The sequence below is a fragment of the Akebia trifoliata genome, chromosome 10 (genome assembly GCF_017979445.1).
Source record: "Akebia trifoliata isolate Shusen 1 chromosome 10, ASM1797944v1, whole genome shotgun sequence".
Taxonomy (NCBI): domain Eukaryota; kingdom Viridiplantae; phylum Streptophyta; class Magnoliopsida; order Ranunculales; family Lardizabalaceae; genus Akebia; species Akebia trifoliata.
Genome location: NC_141384.1, coordinates 6,533,350 through 6,556,670, shown reverse-complemented (window position 1 = coordinate 6,556,670; position 23,321 = coordinate 6,533,350). Strand labels below are relative to the sequence as shown.

Below are 23,321 nucleotides of genomic sequence, written 5' to 3'. Positions count from 1 at the left end.
TTAGTGGCCTTGAGTTCAAACTTCCTCGTTGGTCACCCACAGTGACTTATCCCTGCTTACTTTTTATGTGTGATTTATGGGTATGGCATATACCTGAAAGCGCCCTCGATCCGCGGGGTGCGCGGATCCGCTTTTGACTCTTGAGGTTTGGGAGTCGCCACCTAGTTATTGTGGTCTAGGAACCAAACTGACTCTAACTTGGATAAAAAGAACTAATCTAACAACAAAATCTGAATTCGGGGATCATGTTACGGGGTAGAAGGTGTTAGGCACCAACCCCGCTCGGCCAAAGCCGGTCTCTACTAACTTCCCAAATATATCACATTGCTAAAAATCTAGATAAAAATAAAAAAATTACATACCTTTCCGATAGCAAGGATTTTGTTCCCTCAGATCTGACAAAAAGAGCTCCTTGTACTGTACTCCCTTGATTCGTTCTGTCTCCGGATTTGACTTCGAATCTCCCAGATCAAGGTATCTCCTTGTTTTTGGATCTGAACTCTTCAAGTTTGTTACGGATTTGGGGGTGTTTTTGGAGGGATTTTAGGTGTTTTCTAGACTAAAATTGAATGAGGGATGTTAGGTAAGGAGTTGGGACTCCAAAACTAGGATTTATGGGGGGCTAGGGGAGCTTCTAGACCTACTTCTCTTAGGGTTTATGATATGATCCGAAAATAGGGTGTGATGACCTCTATTTATAGATATTTTTAGGGGTTGATTTGGATAGAGTTAGTGTTTAATTAGAGATCTTTTAATTAGAGTTGTGTTTTAGTTAAAATTGTTTTAGGTAGAATTGTGTTTTAATTAGAATTGTTTTAGGTAGAATTGTTTTTAAGTTAGAACTCTATTAGATAGAGTTATTAATCAATTATAATTCTATTATGACTTTTGGTCTTATTTGATTGACTTTTAATGTTTTGACTTTAGTCTTAATTGATTGACTTTTAATATCTTGACTTTAGTCTTGCTTAATTGACTTTAATTTTGACTTCAGTCTCACTTGATTGACTTTAATACCTTGACTTCAGTCTTGCTTGATTTACTTTTAATTTTTGGAGAACCCCCCTCTAAAATATTTTTAATTCTTTGGACCCCCAAATGGAGGGGTCCTTAAAGAAATATCCCACGAACCCTCAACAATTTTACCCGAAAGTCCGATTGATCGATTTTTTAGGTTCAAATTTTTAAATTAATTTCATCAATGTTTCACTTTAATTATTTAATATTTTATTTATTAATTTCAAATTTTTTAATTATGAAAATTATGAAATTACCGTTTTGCCCCCGGAGAGGACTTTTCACGTTTCAAGTCGGTTTTTAATGTTCTAGGATGTTTTAGAATCGATTTTTCGTAAGGAATTCAATGAGAATATTATTTTGTGTCATTTATGAAGGTTTTTGTGTGAAATGGTTGTGAACTTTATGAGGGATATTTTCTTAATTTTGTCGAATTCTTTTAAAATTGGTGAAATGATTTATTTGGTTTCGATTTGTTATTTTATGTGTTCGAGAGAGTTTTTCTAAGCGTAACGTAGGCTCTAGGGTTGTTTTGAGGTTAGGGGTATTTTGGTAATTTGATAATTTTTTAGTGATTTTTATCGTGAAGTTTCTTTTTGGTCTGCAAAATGATGATTTCTATGTTTCTGGGGTCGTATTTTCCTAGCGTAGCGTGGTTTCTAAGGTTTTGTCAATTCGAGATACCTCATCCGGATTTTTGAAACACATCTGGTAACAAAATAAAGCAATGGAATACACATCCATCATTGGGAATCATTGCAATCGGATTGACGAGTTGATTAATCAGGCGAGTGCAAAAATGGGGTGTCTACAGATGCCCCTCTTTGACAGAAGGTTGAAGCAAACTAGATAGCAAATCTATTTTGGTAGATAGTGCGATATCTGAATGCCAAAGCTAGTGACAGTTCATTTTGCAGCCTGATTTAGCAATTCGTCGGGGTGTTCAGATCCTTGAGGGAAAAGCTCTCCCCGAATTAAAAGATTGTCAGGTCCTTGAGCGAGAGCTCTCACTGACAGTGTCAGATCCTTGAATTTTAGAGAATTCTCCCTGACTAAAAAGTGCAAGTGTGTGCACTGTGTGAAATTGAGTAAAATCTGAGTAAAACAAAACTCGAGAAAATTTGAATGATATTTGAGACAAATCTGAGCAAAAGTTGGGAGAAAGTTAAGTAGGCGTTTGGATAGGACTCCTTGGCTACTTCTGACTCTTGCGGGGAGTTAGAAGTCGTTTGGATGCGTTTGTATGAACTACTCTTTCGAAGAGTTACTCCGCGCAAGAGCAAGAAATTACTCTTTATGAAGAAGTCAAGAAAACCTATTTCTCAAAACTCTTCTTGCGGGGAGTCAAAATCTAACGGTTCGTTTTACCAAAATACCCCTAACTTTATTAATTTTCTATGAAAATATTTCTAATTCATTTGCCCTTAAATCAAACAAAAGAAACATTTATTAATATTTTTTTTTTTAATTTTGAGTATAATGGATTTAACACATTATATTAATATTTAATATTTAAAATATTATATTATATTATATTATTTATATTAATATTTATTATATTATATTATATTAATATTTATAGTTAAACACATTATATTAATATTTAATATTTAAAATATTATATTAATATATATTATATTATATTATATTAATATTATAGTTAAAATGTCAAAAACAATATAGTTTGAAGGCATATTATGACACTAAAAGACAGTCTGTCAATTTTTTTTTAAAATTTTGAGTATAATGGATTAAACACATTATATTAATATTTAATATTTAAAATATTATATTATATTATATTAATATTTATTATATTATATTATATTAATATTTATAGTTAAAATGTAAAAAACAGTATAGTTTGAGGGCATCTTATGACACTAAAAGACAGTCTGTCAATTTTTTTTATAAATATTATGTCATATTATGTCAAAAACAGTCAGTCAAATTTTTTTTAAAATTTTAAGTATAATGGATTTAAACATATTATTTAATATTTAATATTTAAAATATTATATTATATTATATTATATTATATTAATATTTATAGTTAAAATGTCAAAAACAATATAGTTTGAAGGCATATTATGACACAAAAGATAAAAAACAGTAACTGGTATAATATAAGGGTATTCTAGTCTTTTTTCTAGAAGTCATGAAAGTCAGTATGGTTCCCAAACAAACTTCCAGCACAAAAGTACTTCTGCCAGTACTTCATAGAGTTGATTGCCAAACGCCATTTCTGCACATAATTACTTTTCCAGCTCCTCCATAGAGTACTTCAGCTCCTGTTCTTTGAAAGAGTAGTTCTGCTCCTGGTATCCAACAGGCCCTAAATGTCCTACTCTACCTAATCTAGGTGAAAGAGTAATGAATTTATATTTTTTTGAGAGTCTTATTCTACCTACTCAGAGTGAAAGAGTAATGCACTAAATTTTTTTTTGGGAAGTTCTACTCTACCTACCTGGAGTGAAAGAGTAATGAACTATTTTTTTTTTTTTTTTTTTTTTGAAGTTCTACTCTACCTACTCGGAGTGAAAGAGTAATGAACTAAGCTTTTTTGGGAAGTTCTACTCTACCTACCTGGAGTGAAAGAGTAATGAACTATTTTTTTTTTTTTTTTTTTTTGAAGTTCTACTCTACCTACTCAGAGTGAAAGAGTAATGAACTAAGCTTTTTGAGAGTCCTACTCTACCTGCCCAGGGTGAAAGAGTAATTAACTAATTATTTTGGGAAGTTCTACTCTACCTACTCGGAGTGAAAGAGTAATGAACTAAGTTTTTTGAGAGTCCTACTCTACCTGCCCAGGGTGAAAGAGTAATGAACTAATTATTTCGGGAAGTTCTACTCTACCTACTCGGAGTGAAATAGTAATGAACTAATTATTTTGGGAAGCTCTACTCTACCTACTCGGAGTGAAAGAGTAATGAACTAAGCTTTTTGAGAGTCCTACTCTACCTGCCCAAGGTGAAAGAGTAATAAACTAATTTTTTTGGGAAGTTCTACTCTACCTACTCGGAGTGAAAGAGTAATGAACTAATTTTCTTTTTTTTGAGTCCTACTCTACCTGCCCAAGGTTAAAGAGTAATGAACTATATATATATATATATATATTTTTTTTTTTTTTTTTTTTTTTGAAGTTCTACTCTACCTACTCGGAGTGAAAGAGTAATGAACTAATTCTTTTTGGGAACGAACAGGAGATTAACCTGGCATTTGAATTTTTTTTTTATTTTTTAATAAAAAGTTGGATTTTATGAAGGTCCGGTAAACATTTTAACTCTCTTTGAATCTGAGGAGTTTTCAAAATTGTTATCAAGAGGGTAACCTTTAATTCAAAGTTAACCTTATCCTTTGGGGTTGAAATTGACCAGGCATCAGAACAAAAATGCCTCTAGTTTGACAAGGAACATTGCACTGGGGATAATCGAATATAATTTGAAAATAAATGCCCCTAGTGTAAGGGGGGAAACTGTACTCTTTAGAAAAAGGAAGTGCCCTTGTTATGAAAGTTTGAAATCCTTGATTACTGCAAGCGCAATAAAGGTTTAACTTTTAATTTTGACTTTTTATATTGAAGATTTTGAGTCAAGCTCAAAGACATTGGAACAAAATATTTCTTTCTGAAATTCATCATAGAATTTGTTCTTTCTCCCCGTCGGTTCGCTTAGGGACATGAAACTCTTCAGATCAATCATAGACAAGATACTTGTATCCACTGAGTCTATATTTGGTTCAAACTGGATATTGAAACTTGATCATTCGGACTTCTGATATTTCGGCTCGGGCTACCTTTTCAGCTTCTCAACTCAACGGAGATTTTCTTTTATTTTTTGATAGCTCTAAGTTTTGCCTAGATTGCCTATCCAGGTTTTCAATCTAGCGAGCATGCTCTAGCTTTTGCCTAGATCGCCTTTTTAGGTTTTCGATCTAGCGAGCTTACAATTTTTTCTTTTTTCCTTGCTTTGATTGTTGCCAAGGTCATCCTTTCAGATCTTCAACCTTGCGAGCTTACCTTAATTTTTGCCTAAGCCGCCCTTTTTGGGTTTTCAACTTAGCAGATTTTTTTTCTTCTCTTCCCTTCTGAACTTTGGAGTTGCTGTCTGATCATGCTTTGCTATTTCCTTCCTTAACTTCTCGCACGGTACTTAGGAGGACTTTCATGGTAAGCTTAGGACTAGGTATAAAAAGAAAGGGATTTTGAGGCTCAAAAACCCAAATGCCCCTTGTATGACATTTCCTTTTAAATTATTTTCTTTTTCCTTGAATTTTCTTCCCCACTTTGACAATTTTTTTCTTTTGAAATTTTGTTTTAGATTTTTTTTTTGTCGGGGAATCTATTTTTATTTTTTTGATGTGGTCGGGCCTGAAGTAACTTCTCAGGTCGCCTACGTACCCCAGAATTTTGGGATCAGACCAAAACGTAGTTCGAATATTTTTTCCTCCCTTAGGTTAGGTGATCGGGCTAAGAAAGAAGAAGGCATAATTTTTTTCTTTTTGAAAAGGCTGCGAAAGGGTTGAGAAATGATATATTGAACTGGGTAATAAGAGAATTGATTCGGCCAAAGATGGCCTCCCTAAATGTAGTACCGTTTGATTTGGTCAAGGTTGGTTGATTCTGGTAATTTGATTCCATCATGATCTTGAAGTCTAACAGTTTTTCCAGATAATATTTCCTTGATGATTGAATCTCTCCAATTGAGTTCAAACTTTCTATGATCGAGAAGAATACTCAAAATTTTTTTTTGGTAGTTTGATGCTTAGATCTTTGACTTATAAGTGATGAACTTTGACTTTCTTGTCAAACATGCAAGTGACTCCTCTCCATTGACAGACCCAATCTGTTTCTAACAATTAACTTCTATCAAGACCTTGAGATACAGGATTTTCCCTTTTAACCGGTAAGATTGCTTCCATATCATACTAGAGTGACTCTAGTAGAAGACTGTATTGAAGTGTAATATGTCCATAATGCGAATGGTAACTTTTCTGGCCAATCCCGGTGTGATATGTGATTGACACATTTTCACGATGATTGTCTTGAGATTTTTACTGGCTTCTTCAACTATTCCATCGATTTTAAAATTCCAGCACTGATACATTTTATAATCCCTCCTCTGACTATGTTAGTCAATTCTGGTTTGTATTTGTGGTGTTCTCATAGGATGGGTATATATTTCATGTTGAACAACACTCCAAATTTAACTGACATATCCTCATAGGACCATGTAAGCAAGTCTTTTGAATTTTCTGAATAAATTCCATCATCTCTTTGTGATCCTCTGGGGATAAGTTAGTTCCAATATGAATTTCTTGGGAATTTTTTTTTTCCGAGGTCAATGACCTTTAGTTCCTTGAGCAAGACATTTATCTTCTCATTCAAGAGGGGGTTCCTTATTAGAGGAATTTCTCTTTGAAGCCAGTTATTAGTTAACTCGTTAATGCGCTCAAGGTATTCAAAAATTTTCTTTATCCAATTAATTTCAGATGGGACAACAGACACCTCTATAGACTCGATGAACTAACTTGACTCAATAGGAAAGAGTAGACTCAATCTAAGGAAGACATGACCTTGCTGGAAAAAATGACTCGAGCTAACCCAAATGACTCATGAAAACTCAAGACAAGTACCCACACGAGTTTGATTAGGACTGAGGACTGAGATATTGCTTATAACCGGTAGGATTGAAGCACTATGATCTTCAAAGAACAACTGGACGATGTTGAAAAATTTTGAGGTCATTTCTGACTGTTGACTTGATATTGACGTTTACTCTAACTGACCGGATTTACAACCCTAGCTAGACGATGGACGATTAAGCTTAGACATAATGATAACCCTTAAACCTCTTTGAGGTGAATTTAACCAATTTCAGTGTCACCCCCTTGATAACATTTTTAAATGAACCCTGAGATTTTATTGAATTCTGTGCACCAATCCATTAAACAATTCATCAATGTAATGATTATCAGAAAAATAATTTTTATTGCACTCTTGAAAAATATTGACAATAATGTTTTCATTGAATAACAACTTCCACAAACATATTTCAATAATTTTTCATGCAAAAATAGATTTTTTGTAAACAATTTTTTTCTGAAAAATATTTTTCTTCCTTTTCTTTTTTTTTAGAAAACATTTTCTTTTAGAAAAATTTTTGGGAAAGCATTTCCTTTTGGAAAATCTTATTCTTCCGAAAAATATTTTACTTTTGAAAAGCATTTCTCTTCTGGAAAACATTTTTCTTCTGGAAAATATATATATTTTTTAGAGAACATTTCTTCTAGAAAATACTTTCCTTTTGTAAACCATTTCTCTTATTTAAAAATGGGTTGAAACACCGAATTTAGAAAAGAATTTGATTCCATTTTGATCTAAATGACCCGACCCATCATGATTATTGGATCAAGATGGACTGGGTCATTATAAATTATTGCAAAAAATGGATTCTTTATTGGGTCGGTGCACACATTTTAATTTTCAAAAAGAAAATTTTTTATCCTTGAGGACAACCATACATTCTTGATCTCATCATTCACATCACTCACATACATTCATCAATCACATGCATTCATTCAATAAACAACCCGGGAACACCCATGATAAGTTCGAGTCGTGACCTACTGGGAAGGTTTCTAGACTCTAAGCTTACTACGTGCAATGCATTTTTATCTGGCCACCCTTGCCCAAACACACCTATATACCTTTCGATACGTGGTGACTTGGTTTGATATACCGTATAGGTGATAATCTAAAACCTCAATTCACTTCTCTAAAGTCAAAAACAGCCAGTTTGATCTCCAGTTAAGAGGTGGCGCACAATGCTGAGCAAGGACCCACTTAAATACTTATCGTCTAGAATAGACGTAGTCTATCCCCCTCGTACAGTAGGGTACAGCGGGGCAAGATCTTGCTTAGGCACCGGTTTTGACCAAGAAGTGCAATTGATATACTTAGACTATCTTTTATACCTACGAGTACGAGTCAAGAGTTGTAGCTTTCATAAATGGTTTGGCATCCCACGAGGGGACCGACCACGTACTAGTACTACGTTAGCAATCGGGACATGTGACTGTGTGGCTTACAATAGGTCAAAGGCTCAGGTCGCTCCAGCCTGGGTGGATCAACATACTTCTCAGAATCACCTGATCAGATGGTATAATGCCCCCAGTTTGATATACCTAAGGTACGTGACTGGAGTTGTGGGTTTCATGAATGACGTCGCATCTCCGAAGAGACCGGGTCACGCACTAGTGGCCACGTTGGAAATGGGACGTGTAAGTGAGTAAAACAGTAAACGTGCATGTGGTGTGTGCAAAATAGGGTGGGGTTTGCCCGGGACCTTTTTCAAACAAATGGGCCCATGGATCCAATCAAACCAATCATACATTTAATCAAAACCAAAATTATTCAATCATATGAATATTTAATTAAGATCACATTATTCCCATCACATAAGCACATTAACATTACGATCAACATCAATCATGTATTTCAAGCAAGATCATGGTAAATTAATCAATAAATATGGCATATGATAATGATCAAACAAACATTGCAATAGGCATAATTTTTATAATTTTTAAGGTCCAATCAATGATCACTTTTGGGTGATCCAAAATAAATCGAGATTCCAATAGGTGTTACATTGATGATAGAATGACAATGGTTGAGATGAGCTCACTCTCAAGAACATTAATTGTGCCAACATTAGATAAATTCAGATTTTCTGTGAATTAGGAAAATACAATCTGAACTTGCATCGATGATATCTAAGGCTTCCGATAACGAAATCGAGTGAACTCAAATTCTAAATTAATCTACTCGATGAGATCTACATTTTATTAATAGGTGTCCAGACTTAGTTCTCACCAGAATGTTCTGTAAAAACGTTTTAACGTTGCTGTCCCAACTTTCATTCAGAAATAATTCCAGATTTACAGATTGAACTTGCATCGATGATATCTAAGGCTCCCGATAACGAAATCGAGTGAACTCAAGTTCTAAATTAATCTACTCGATGAGATCTACATTTTATTAATAGGTGTCCAGACTTAGTTCTCACCAGAATGTTCTGTAAAAACGTTTTAACGTTGCTGTCCCAACTTTCATTCAGAAATAATTCCAGATTTACAGATTGAACTTGCATCGATGATATCTAAGGCTTCCGATAACGAAATTGAGTGAACTCAGATTCTAAATTAATCTACTCGATGAGATCTATGTTTTATTAACAGGTTCTTAGACTTAATTCTCACTAGAATATTCTCTAAAAATGTTTTAATATTTCTGTCCAACCTTCATCATTCCATCAATTTGAATCTTTCATTATTTAGGGGTCATCAAAAAGTGATCCTTAATTGGAAAAAAAAATGCAATACCCAAAATCATCTACAATCAAGACAAAAAATAAATAAAAAAAATCCAACTAAATAAAAAAAAATCTAGGTCATCTTGGAAATGCTCCCATACTTGAGTTCAAACTTCCTCGTTGGTCACCCACAGTGACTTATCCCTGCTTACTTTTTATGTGTGATTTATGGGTATGGCATATACCTGAAAGCGCCCTCGATCCGCGGGGTGCGCGGATCCGCTTTTGATTCTTGAGGTTGGGAGTGGAGTCGTCACCTAGTTATTGTGGTCTAGGAACCAAACTGACTCTAACTTGGATAAAAAAAAGAACTAATCTACACAAAAATCTGATTCGGGGATCATGTTACGGGGTTGGAAGGTGTTAGCCACCAACCCCCCCGGCCAAAGCCGTCTCTACTAACTTCCCAAATATATCACATTGCTAAAAACCTAGATAAAAATAAAAAAATTACATACCTTTCCGATAGCAAGGATTTGTTCCCTCAGATCTGACAAAAAGAGCTCCTTGTACTGTACTCCCTTGATTCGTTCTGTCTCCGGATTTGACTTCGAATCTCCAGATCAAGGTATCTCCTTGTTTTTGGATCTGAACTCTTCAAGTTTGTTACGGATTTGGGGGTGTTTTTGGAGGGATTTTAGGTGTTTTCTAGACTAAAATTGAATGAGGATGTTAGGTAAGGAGTTGGGGACTCCAAAACTAGGATTTATGGGGGGCTAGGGGAGCTTCTAGACCTACTTCTCTTAGGGTTTATGATATGATCCGAAAATAGGGTGTGAGGACCTCTATTTATAGATTTTTAGGGGTTGATTTGGATAGAGTTAGTGTTTAATTAGAGATCTTTTAATTAGAGTTGTGTTTTAGTTAAAATTGTTTTAGGTAGAATTGTGTTTTAATTAGAATTGTTTTAGGTAGAATGTTTTTAAGTTAGAACTCTATTAGATAGAGTTATTAATCAATTATAATTCTATTATGACTTTTTGTCTTATTTGATTGAATTTTAATGTTTTGACTTTAGTCTTAATTGATTGACTTTTAATATCTTGACTTTAGTCTTGCTTAATTGACTTTAATTTTGACTTCAGTCTCACTTGATTGACTTTAATACCTTGACTTCAGTCTTGCTTGATTTACTTTTAATTTTTGGAGAACCCCCCTCTAAAATATTTTTATTCTTTGGACCCCCAAATGGAGGGTCCTTAAAGAAATATCCCACGAACCCTCAACAATTTTACCCGAAAGTCGATTGATCGATTTTTTAGGTTCAAAATTTTAAATTAATTTCATCAATGTTTTTTTTATTATTTAATATTTTATTTATTAATTTCGAATTTTTTAATTATGAAAATTGTGAAATTACCGTTTTGCCCCCGGAGAGGACTTTTCACGTTTCAAGTCGGTTTTTATGTTCTAGGATGTTTTAGAATCGGTTTTTCGTAGGAATTCAATGAGAATATTATTTTGTGTCATTTATGAATTTTTTTGTGTGAAATGGTTGTGAACTTTATGAGGGGCATTTTCGTAATTTTGTTCAAATTCTTTTAAAATTGGTGAAATGATTTATTTGGTTTCAATTTGTTATTTTATGTGTTCGAGAGAGTTTTTCTAAGCGTAACGTAGGCTCTAGGGTTGTTTTGAGGTTAGGGGTATTTTGGTAATTTGATAATTTTTTAGTGATTTTTATCGTGAAGTTTCTTTTGGTCTGCAAGATGATGATTTCTATGTTTCTGGGGTCGTATTTTCCTAGCGTAGCGTGGTTTCTAAGGTTTTGTCAATTCGAGATACCTCATCCGGATTTCTGAAACACATCTGGTAACAAAATAAAGCAATGGAATACACATCCATCATTGGGAATCATTGCAATCGGATTGACGAGTTGATTAATCAGGCAAGTGCAAAAATGGGGTGTCTACAATACCCGGGGGATTTAGAAAGAGATATGATTCACTAAGAGGTTGGTTGCCTCGCCTTCACTAGTTGGACCTACAATCCAAGACTCCCATTATCATAAGATAAAATAAAAAATAATTACTACCCTTAGTGAGTCTTTGTTCGCCATATCTATCCCTTGACGAACCTTCCAAAATGAGCAGCCAAAAACCTTAGGGAGGGGACATCTCTTGGTTTCTAACCTAAATGCCCTCAACTTTTACCCATGGTGGAAAAAAAAATCTTGATTTTTGTCTTTAAAAAAATAAACATTTGTTTCAAACTCTTCAACCTCTAAGGTAAAGTCTTTTTTTTGACATTGTCTTTTTCAACTTTTTTTTGACATTGTCTTTTTCAACTTACTGTCATTTCTACCAATATTGACTATTTTCGATGCAACCTCTTCAAAATCCTAATTGACTTGATTTTCTTCTTATAAAAGATTTGAAGGTTCGAGAAAATAGAACATACTTGACAAAGATTAAGGTAAAGTTTGTACCCCAAAAGTTAAAAGAGAGATTTATCGGGATATGTTAAATAACAAATTAACCGCATTGATTTTCATTTTATGACGTGGATCCCCACTCCAATGTTTGTTGGGTAACAAAATTAATAAATAAAGATTCCCTTAATGTTGTCATAACTCTTAGAATTTTTTAATAAAAATACAACAGTTAGATATGACAGATAAATCTCTCAAGTTAAAAATTAGGAAAAATTATTAAAAATAATATATTATTTTATAATAATTTATTTGACGAAATTATCAAAAAAGTAATAAACCGACTGTTCTATCGTGATTTTCAAATGAATGAAATTACCCCTTCAAAAATTGACAATTCAACCGTCGATTTTTGCTATAACAATCAAATAAAATTTTTTTTCAATGATTTATGCTCCAACAATCACATTTTCCATTCCACTCATAACGGTCATGAAAATTTCCACTATAAATAACACATTCATTCTTCATTTTGCACAATTATACTAATTAGTCTCTTTCTTACACTCTTAACTTTTCTTAATTGTTGGTATATTCTTTTTAAAAAAATTGGAAGAAAAATTTAAATTTTGAGATGGTTAATCAAAGAATGATTTTTTTTTGGGTGCTACTATGAGGTTATTGTGAAGATCTGACGCCCATTGATGGTAATACTTGAATTTAAATGATAATGTTAACGATTACATTGTTCGAGCTATACACAGTGATTGCTTCAAATTGCGAGATCAGAACAATTTTTATATTGAGGTCAGCTGTTACAGTAGATTTTCATTCGAAATATATTTTTCCATTTGATTCTTGAGAACAGAAGCATTGGTTACCCATGATTTTTGACAGTTTCGATTTCGATTCAACTTATTTTTATTTTTTCACGACTGAGAGAAACTACATAATATTTAAAATAGATTTAATTTCAATGTATAAAGAAAATTCAGCGCGTAAAGAGTGAGTGTATTCCTTGTCACTGACTAGTGGTAAAGATAAAATGGGAAAAGCGTGGACACTTTTTGCAAAATATGGACGTTTTCGAAGTTTCCTTCTTGTCGAAGTATAGAAATTTGGCGGGAAGAGTGGATTTTGCCGAAAACCGCTCGTAAATTCCGCCAAACACGCCCTTCTGTCTTCTTAGTACTTACTATGAAAAGAACCCATGTCACCATCTTTCTCTATAAAACAAGCTTTTGATCCCCCCGTCCCTCCTCCCCAAAAAAGAACCCATGTCCCTACTTCTCTCTCTCTCTCTCTCTTTCTCTCTCTCTTTTCTCTCTTTCTCTCTCTCTTGTGGGGAGGTGAGGTGGTGAGATGAACAGACCTGAAGGCCAAAGGTATCATCTCTCCTGCGACAGAAATATGAGTAGTTTAAGAGACTACTCGCATCCTTTCTTTTTACAACCAAGAACACTTGGATCGATCCGCTCAAACGATTGAAGGTAAACTTCGATTTCTTCATCTGTGTCATAATCTTCATGTTTTATGTAAATAATTCGACAAAGATTGTATCTTGTATTGTTTTTCTTTCTTTTAATGAGATATTGATTTGTTACTGGATCTCAGAAAGTATTTTTTTTTTTTAAATCTTTATGTGGATGTGATTTGTGTAGATTTGAGTATCTATCGACGAAGTGAGACCAGATTTAGTTTAAATTTGGTGGTTTGTTTCGTGTTATTGGTAATCTATATAGGTTCATGACCTAATTTGGATGATTTGTTGCTGTAAAGTTTGGATTTTTATTAGCGGAATGTGAAATAAATTGCTTCGTTGCTAATTGTTCGGTTAGGATTTACTTGTGGTTTAGTTGATAATTTGATATGGTGGGACACATGAACTGATGAGCGATGGCAGAGAAGCTGACTAGGTCACTTACGAGCAAATCACTAATGCGTCAGGATCTGTCAATTATAGGATGATTGAAAGAGATTGTTGCGGGGATCCAACGGCATTAAATGCCAAATTTCATGGATGGTCCGGCGACTACGAGGTGTTTGCATGTAGGTTGGGGGACTGGGAATAGACTTGCAATGACCATAGGAAGATACCACCTGGCACGGGGACCCGTATGTTCATGCCCCTAGAAGTGCATGTGCTTTTTATTTATTTATATATTTTATTTGTATGTGATTTGTTTTTGGATTGTTTTACGGTTCTGAAAATTGACAAGTGAGTGAGACCCTGTTTCTGTTTAAATTGGTGGGTTGTTTCTTGTAATTAGTAATCTATATACATTCATGGCTAATTTAGAGTATCGGTTATTGTAAAGGTAATTGTTATTCAGGGAATGCAAGATACAATGCCTCGTTACTATTTTTTTATAGTCACTAGTGCTTTAGTTGTATCATACATTCGAGTTTACGAAGAATTAGTTATTGTGTTCTTTAGAGAGAAATCTTAATTTTTTGGCAAAAATAGACTGAATTTCTTGAGTAGACTAATGAGCATAAGGTGTTGAATTATGGCCTCTTGGTGTCACCAAGTTTTGGTTAGGACCAATGCTTTCGAGGGCATCGGAGGTTCAATTCTCGAGGTGAAGCTCTTAGAAAAGGTCTTGGCTTTATTCAAGAGACATTGAAAAAAGCTTACATCTTAGTGGGGGTGCAGACCCTTTTGGCATCTTTTGATTTTGACTAAGACCTATGCCACATGGGAATGTGTTGTATTATTTTCCTTGTCTGGTGATATGAGTACAGAATGGTCCTTACAATTGTAAATTTTTCCTTTTACAATATTTAGGGTATGTTTGATTGTATGAAAAGTGACTTTCCATGGAATTTGAAATCCATGGAACAATAGTGGTGGAAAATAGGTAGGGTTGGAAAATCAAATTTCATTGTTTGATTTTACTTGGATAAAATCATGAGAAAAATATATGAGGAAAAAGAAGAAGAAGAAGGAGAAGAGGAGGAGGAGGAGAAAGAAGATGAGAGGAGGGGGAGAGGAAGAAGAAGATTAGGAGGAAGAAAGGGGGGGGGGGGATGTGGTGGTGACGGCGGCGACGGAGGTAAGTGAGGAAGAAGATGACAAGGAAGAAGAGGGGAGAACGTGGTGGTGGTGTTGGCGGTGGCGATGGAAGTAAGTGAGGAAGAAGATGAAAGGAGAACGTGGTGGTTGTGGGGCGTAGGTGGCGGCGTAGGGAAGAAGAAGAAGAAGAAGAGAGAGAGAGAGAGAGAGAGAGAGAGAGAGAGAGAGAGAGAGAGAGAGAGAGAGAGAGAGAGAGAGAGAGAGAGAGAGAGAAGGTGGTCGGAGAAGGTGATGACGGCGATGGTGAGGTTAGTGTGATGGTAGGGAAGAAGAAGATGAGTGGGGAAGAATCGATGATGGAAAATATGAGTGTTGGTGGACTTTTTGATTGGGGTGGAAAATGAATTTCCATGGATATTGTGCAATCAAACACTTGAAAAATGTTATTTCCACCCTATTTTCCATATGCAATCAAACATACCCTTAATTCACATAAAAGGTCCTCTAGCCATACATAGTTAAGCATTTTTTTCACCCTCTAATTATTTTTAACATCCATGGTCCATGAATCTTCTTTTTGCACTATTTTTCTTTTTCCTTTCTTCCCATTTCTATCTCTTTATGCTGAACCCACTCCTTTGTTTCTTTTTCTATGTTAAGGTGATTGTGTACATTTTTTAATTAGAGCAGCTACATTCCAAGTGTTGCTTTTTAGTTTGATGGAATTGAAAAGCTGAAATATGAAAATATGGATGTCATCCATTTTAGATTGACTTTTATGAGTTTGTACTTTGGATTTTGGATATTGAACTTTGGAACAGTCAACCCCCAATTTTTTTGGGATGAGACTTTGATGATGATGTTGATATTAAACTTTGGAATGCCTGATAATGATTTCTTAGATTATCTAATTTTTTTTCCTTTGCTTGAAATTGTTCTATTTATTAGTATATTTGTTTATCTATTTAAAGACATGTGCTCATGAGGCTTTTGATTTACACTTCAAGCCTTTGGCTAGTGAAATGCTCTGCCCCACGCCTTCAGGTTTTAGAACACTGGTTATATCACTGTCATCATCATGATCATCATAGCTTTATTCCAATATATTAGAATTCTTCTGCATGGATTCATTTCCACCATTTCACTTTTTTTTGGGCCATATCTTTTTGTAATGTTCTTAAATCTTTTTGTGTAAAAAATGCAACCAGATGTATTGTTGGCAAGTTTGTCATTCTTAGGGTCTTAGTTGTAATGTTCTCATAACTACTTCCCGTTTTCCTTCTATATGATTTGAAAGGAAACTTTTTAACTTTATTGTCTTTGTTTTGACCTTGCGCTAAATGCTTCTTGTTGGTTTTGGTATACTTTGGGCATGGAAAAACAAGAATTGCTATTTATATGATCTGATATTACTTCTATATAGTTTAGGTCATCTCATATATTTTCTAATCCAAGATCTTGTGCTGTGTTAGGCAACAATTCTTTTCACAGAGGCTGGGGAACATGATGGTGGTACTTCACTACCTTTAAATTTTCATGCTAACGCTACTATCGATAATTTTTTGACAAATGGAAGCATGAAGTTATTTTCATAATTCAAAAAATAATGAAATTTTCCGTTGTGTGTTATATAACTACAGTAGTATGCTCTTCATCTTTTTTAAATCTTACCTTTTATTCTTGGAATGAGTCTTTCCTTTGAGAAACTACTCTTTGCTTTATAAAAGCCCAAGATATTTGCTGGCTGCAGCCATACAATACTAACTCTATGATCTTATTATTTTATTATTGCGTCCCTACACATTTCCATTGTTGTAGATGTTCCTTTTTTTGTTGTTGTTGTTCTTATTGCTAGACGACTTGGTGTGTTTGGGAAGTTGATTCTCTAAGTCTTAGCTTCATGCTAATTAGTCCACCTTACATGGTTTCATGTTTTTGGATATTGCACAGTAAAACAGTTAAAAGCACCCAAAATGCATTGCCAAATGTCATTTCAGTGTATCAGATAACACACTAAGACACTCCAATTTCGTCAACTAAAGTAGTCTTGAACTAATTTTCTTGCTTTTATGACCAAAATGTTAGAAGAAAATCACTGGCGTAATTTTTTTTGGCATTTTTCTTACAATCATTGTTTAAAATATCTTAGCATTTCATAATGTATCAATCAATGCATATCGTTATTTGAACATTCTGATGCAAACATACTTAGGAACAAAGTTTCAATGAATGTCTTGGTTTCTGCCATATTGTCCCGAAGTGTTTCAATATGTTCCGTTTTGGCTCGAAAATTTTCAGCCAAAACATTCTATAACTTTTGAGAAGAAGAAATAATATTTTACTTAAAAAATAATGAACAAATACATAGATTATAGCAAAACAGTAGTACCATTTCTGGAGCTAATTTTGCTATAAAAAAGGAATAACTACTGACAAAAAAACAAGAGGAAACTGCCTAACTAAGATTTAAAATTTGAAATACTAATTTCAGAAAATAAACATCCTAACTACTTCCTAAAATTTTGACACTCCCATAGATTATCAATCATGCTTAACTTGCTAACAAGAAGTTCGAAATAAGTTCTGAACAATCCTTTGGTAAGGATATCGGCTATTTGTTGCGTTGTTGGTACAAATGACATATAAATAGCTCTACTGTTGATCTTCTCTTTTATAAAGTGCCTATCAATTTCCACATGTTTTGTACGATCATCTTGCACTAGATTCTGTGCAATGTTGATGTCGGCTTTGTTGTCGTAGTACAGTTTCATTGGCATGTTCATTGGTAACTTCAATTCTTCTAGTACCTTCTTTAACCATAACATCTCACAAACCCCATGAGCCATAGCACGAAATTCTGCTTCAGCGCTGCTTCTTGCAACCATGTTTTGTTTTTTTACTTCTCTACGTGATTAAGTTACCTCATACATATGTGCAGTACCCTAACGTAGATCTCCTGTCAGTAATTGAACCTGCCCAATCAGCATTAGTGTAGGCGTTAATGCTTTACTGTGTAGTCTTCTGAAAGAGTAAACCTTTACTTGGTGTACCTTTTAAATATCTCAGGATTCGATAAACTGCTTCAAGATGTTTATCATTGGGTGAGGGCATAAATTGACTTACTAGACTCACGGAAAATGCAATATCTGGCCGTGTATGTGATAAGTAAATCAGTTTCCCTACTAATTTCTAAAACCGAGATGTATCTACAAGATCGCCTTTTTTGTTATCTCCAAGTTTCTGATTAGGATCAATTGGGGTGTCTGTTGATCTACAATCACTTTCTGGTTTCCTTAAGTAGATCAAGAACATACTTCCATTGTGATACAACAATTCCTTCCTCGACCGAGCTATCTCCATCCCGAGAAAGTAACTTAGAGACCCCAAATCCTTGATTTCAAACTTTGATGCAAGAGATTTCTTCAATCGGTTCTTCTCAAGCAAATCATCCCCAATGAGGATTATGTCATCTAAATAAACGATTAACACAACTATATTTCCATCCTGCGAGTGTCTTACAAACATGGTGTGATCAGCCTGTCTCTGAGTGTACCCTTGGCTTTTAATAAACTGAGAAAATCTCTTAAACCAGGCCCTTGGTGACTTTTTCAACACATACAAGGATTTCTTCAGTCTGCACACCTTCGAACTAAATTTCCCATCGAAGCTCGGGGGTGCATCCATATATACCTCATCCACCAAGTCTCCATTAAGGAAAGTATTTTTCACATCTAATTGTTGCAGGGGCCAATCAAGATTTGCTGCAAGTGACAGGAGAACTCTCACAGTATTTAACTTTACTACAGGTGCAAAGGTTTCTGGGTAGTCAATGCTATAGATTTGAGTAAATCCCTTAGCAACCAACCTAGCTTTATACCTTTCAAGTGATCCATCTGACCCGTATTTAACTGTGAACACCTATTTACACCCCCAATTGTCTTTCCTCTAGGCAACTCCACCATCTCCTATGTCTGATTTTTCTCAAGAGCCTTCATCTCCTCAAAAACAACCTCCATCCACTCGAGAACCTTTAGAGCATCCTGCACATTTTTAGGAATCTCTATACAAAGACACTTGTGAGGTAAAAACACGGAAATTGGGTGAGAGATTTTCATATGACACATGGTTGAACAATGGATGTTTGGTACATGACCTTACACCTTTTCGAACAGCAATAGGAATATTGGAATCAATGGACTCACTAGACTCAAACCTAGGATTAGTACCTAAAGTAGATGGGACTGATCGTACGGGCTCAAAGAAAGCATTACCTGGAGGATTTGTGGACTCATGGCGGTGTGGGAGATCAGCCGATTCTTCTCCTTGAGTTGTATTCTTTTGCGAGTGGACAATATAAAAGGGTATTATCCCTGTGTTCTTGGTGCTTGTTTTTTTCATGTTTGATTCATTGGATTCATGACTTTCATGTGATGGCATTAAGGATGGGCCTGTATTTTCATCATTTAAAGAACCTAATTCACAAAAATCTGGTACAATAATGTTTGGGTTCTCAACTTCGGCTAAGGGTGCAGGAGACTGGTCAACTTCGGCTATGGGTGCAAGGGAATGATCAATGGACACGTCTTCGAGTTGGAAATATATATTTGAATCTTCATTTTTTCTCCTCCCTTGAAGACGAGTATTAAAAAACGAATTTAGTTCAAAAAAAGTTACATCCATGTTGACAAACAATTTTTTAGTAACCGGATCAAAACATTTTTATCCCTTTTGATTAGAGGCATATCAAACAAAAACACATTTTCGAACTCGGGGTTCTAGTTTTCCTCGGTTATGATCATGAATGTGAACAAAAACAATGCACCCAAATATCTTTAGAGGCAAATTTGATGAGAGTAGGATAACATTTATGGAAAAAATCCAACGGAGTTTCAAAGTTTAAAACCTTACTAGGCATTCAGTTTATAAAATAGGTTGCAGTGAGAATTGCCTCGCCCCAAAGATATTTAGGTACCTTAGTTGTAAAAAGCAATGCCTGAGCTACTTCTAATAGGTGTTTGTTTTTCCTTTCAGCGACTCCATTTTGTTGAGGAGTATCATTGCAAGAGCTTTGATGAACAATCCCTGTTTCTAAGAAAAAATTCCTCAAAACTTTGTTAAAATACTCTTTGCCATTATCACTCCTAAATATTTGAATTGTTTCACGAAATAGATTTTGCACCATGGTGTAAAAAATTTTAAAAACCACTTCTACATCAGATTTTTCTCTCATTAAATAAACCCAAGTTAACCGTGTATGATCATCAATAAATGTGACAAACCATCTTTTTCCAGAATTTGTAGACACCCAACTAGGTCCTCGAACATCACTATAGATCATTGTAAATGGCTTAGGCGCTTTGTAAGGTTGGAGAGGAAAAGAATTACGATGGTGTTTAGCAAGCTGACAAATCTCACATTCAAAAAAATATGGACTTTTATTTCTTTAAAGAGTCGGAAACAAATACTTTAAATATTGAAAACTTGGATAGCCTAATATATAATGCCATAACATTATTTCATTATCTTTGGAATCATAAACAGAATTGAAACAAGTACTAATGTTTAGTCTAATCGAATTGGGTCCATCTTAAAAAAAGTAGAGTTCAGCATACTTTCTAGCATTGCCAATCGTCTTCCCCGAACTGAAATCCTAAAACTCACAAAATGATGGAAAAAAATTAACACGACATTTGTGATCAAGGGTGATTTTACTAATAGACAATAAATTACAAGAAAGGTTCGGAACATGAAGAACATTATGAAGAATTTAAGGAAGAAAAGAGTTGAACAGACCCGGTTCCAGCTATGGCAGAAAGGGAACCATTTGCAATTTTGACCTTTTTATTGCCTGCACAAGGACTATGAGAGGAAAAAAGTTTTGAGCAACCAGTCATGTGATCAGTCGCTCCAAAATCAATGATCCAAGGATTTATAGAATTTGGGAAGACACTAAGGAAGGCTGAAATAAAAGAGTTACCTTTCTGAGCTAAAGAGCAAGGAGTTATAGATGATTTTGGAGATTGAATCAATTTGTATAGGTGCTCTAATTGCTCTTTTGTGAACGGGACTATTTCTGAATTGACTAGATGCTCTTGAGAATACTTAGTTGCAGTCTGGAATGCACGTCCTTTTCCACTATTCTTCTTCTTCTAGTTTGGTGGTTTACCGTGAAGTTTCCAGCAGGTATCCTTCGTGTGCCATGGCTTTCTACAGTGTTCGCACCACGACTTCTTCCTTTTGTCACCTTCGGAATCCAATCCTCTAGACACGAGAGCCGAACCCTCTAGTTCATTGTTTGAACTCTGCTCTGGATTTCGCAGCATTATCCTTCGCCAGGGCTCCTCACAGCAAACTTCAGAAAACACCTCATGGATTGAGGGCAAATGTTTCTGGTCAGGAATTCTCCCTTTAACCTCATCCAAACTGTGATTTAGACCAGCAAGTAACATATATACACTATTATTTTCTTCCCTCTTTTTGTAACGAGCACAATCATTAGGATTTTCCCAATTATCATCGTAACACCGATCCAATACCTTCCATAAAGTGACCATTTTGTTGTAATAACTGGTAACTTCATGATCACCTTTTGCTTTGATTGTCAGAGCCGTGTCTTCAAATCGAAAATCTGTGATGAATTCTCCAAATCAGAATAACAATCTCGCTCGGCCTCCTAAACTTCTTTGGCTGTTGGTAAGAACAAGTAGGGCTTCCCAATTGCTGGCTCCATCAAATTGATGAGTCATGCAATGACAAGAGAATTTTCATATCGCCATTTTTTCAGGTATGGGTTAGTCGCTGCAGGTTGTGTTACTTCGCCTGTCAGATGTCCCAATTTACCCCTTCCATCGATCGTCAATTTCACAGATTGTGCTCATTCGAGATAATTTTTCCCATCGAGTTTGTGAATTGTGAGTTGTAGGTTAGAAATTTGGGAGAGAGATTCGCCAGATGATGTTGACGCCGTCGATTGGAAGATCTTAGAGGAATCTGCCGAGGCAGTAGGGCTTTTCGCCGCGCTAGTCATCGCCATGGAAAATCAGATCGAGAGCACAAGGCTCTGATACCATGTAACTTTTGAGAAGAAGAAATAATTATTCTACTTAAAAAATAATGAACAAATACATAGATTTATAGCAAAACAGTAGTATTAGTTCTAGAATTAATTTTGCTATAAAAAAGGAACAACTAATTACAAAAAAAAAAAATGGAATTGCCTAACTAAGATTAAAATTGGAAATACTAATTTCAAAAAATAACATCCTAACTACTTCCTAAAATTTCGACACATTCCTATACAGATCGGAACATAAATAAAAAATCAAAGAGAAAATATTAGAAGCAATGACTATTTCTAGAGGAACCTTATAATGGTTCCCCTCAACTTTTGATTAATATTTGAGATTGTTGAGTTTAGTCCCACATCGAACACAAATTGCCTCGCCTCTCTCCTTATAAGCTCCTGGGCCTCTCCACTCATTGCCAATTGGTTTTGAGTTGGACCACCAAATTTATCTCATGTTTCCAAACTGATGAGATGCAGTTTGACCTTGGTCTCTCTAACATACTAATCAAAATGACCTAACTATTCTCGTCGTCAATCTCTAAGTTTTACTCCCCAAGAACTGTCATGAATATGCTGTGGTAAAAAAATGTCATATTTTGAGGGAAAAATGATAGATTTATAGATGCATGTTAGCGTGGAATTGTAAGATATACAGGAAAACTAGTTGTAAGTACTTTTCAAAAAAAAAATTTCTTACACTTTTCAAAAAAAAAAAACTAGTTGTAAGTCATTTTTTTCCTACACTAGTTATGACTAAATTTATTATTTTTAAATGTTTTCCTGATGCTTGCTGTTGCATCCTATTGTCAGGCACTTCAAATTATTTTTATTGCCATCTTTTATATGACACTCTTAAACAGCTCTATGTTTATATCTTCCTAGTGTCGCTTGTACCATGGTGGTTCTATCTATTTGTGTTAATATATGCCTATTGCATCTTAATTATAGGTGCTCCTAAATCTCCAACTTCTAGTACTGATTATGCAATTGGAAAACAAGAAGTTGCCTCAGTAACGAGGGATCATGACTTAGCTACTTTAGAACGTCATCGGGAAGCAAGTCTATCATCATCGTCGTCAAAGCCTTCCCCCAAAAATTTGGGGTTGGCTTACCTAATCCCGATCCTCCATTTAATCCTATCTAAAGCCATCTCTTTTGTTAAGGTAGCAAGTCTAATACTTATGAATTTAATTTTTCATTTTGCTGTATGGTTACTTTATATAATGCATTCGCCATTTTCCTACATCAGGTTGAAGGACTATCAGATTTATTTAAAGGTAATCTAGCGAAGGGAATTCGTGAAGATGATGCAGATATACAACTTCAGAGGAAAACACTTGGATCAAACACATATCCTAGAAAACAAGGCCTGGGATTTTTGGTATTTTTTGGATATTATTCAACTTCAAAATGTCATCTCTCATTAATTATGCTGTTAAATTGGGTAGCTTATGCTATTAAACATAATTTATTCAT

The 23,321-nt window shown here is 34.8% G+C and overlaps 1 long non-coding RNA gene across 1 annotated transcript; it reads left to right on the top strand.

The window, feature by feature from the left end:
• The first annotated feature begins 13,115 nt into the window (after window positions 1–13,115).
• LOC147392990 (uncharacterized) lies at window positions 13,116–23,257 on the top strand. The gene is made up of 4 exons (XR_015182199.1): window positions 13,116–13,253; window positions 16,252–16,291; window positions 22,794–23,008; window positions 23,095–23,257. It is a non-coding gene; the product is annotated as an uncharacterized LOC147392990 (long non-coding RNA).
• Window positions 23,258–23,321: the final 64 nt, after the last annotated feature.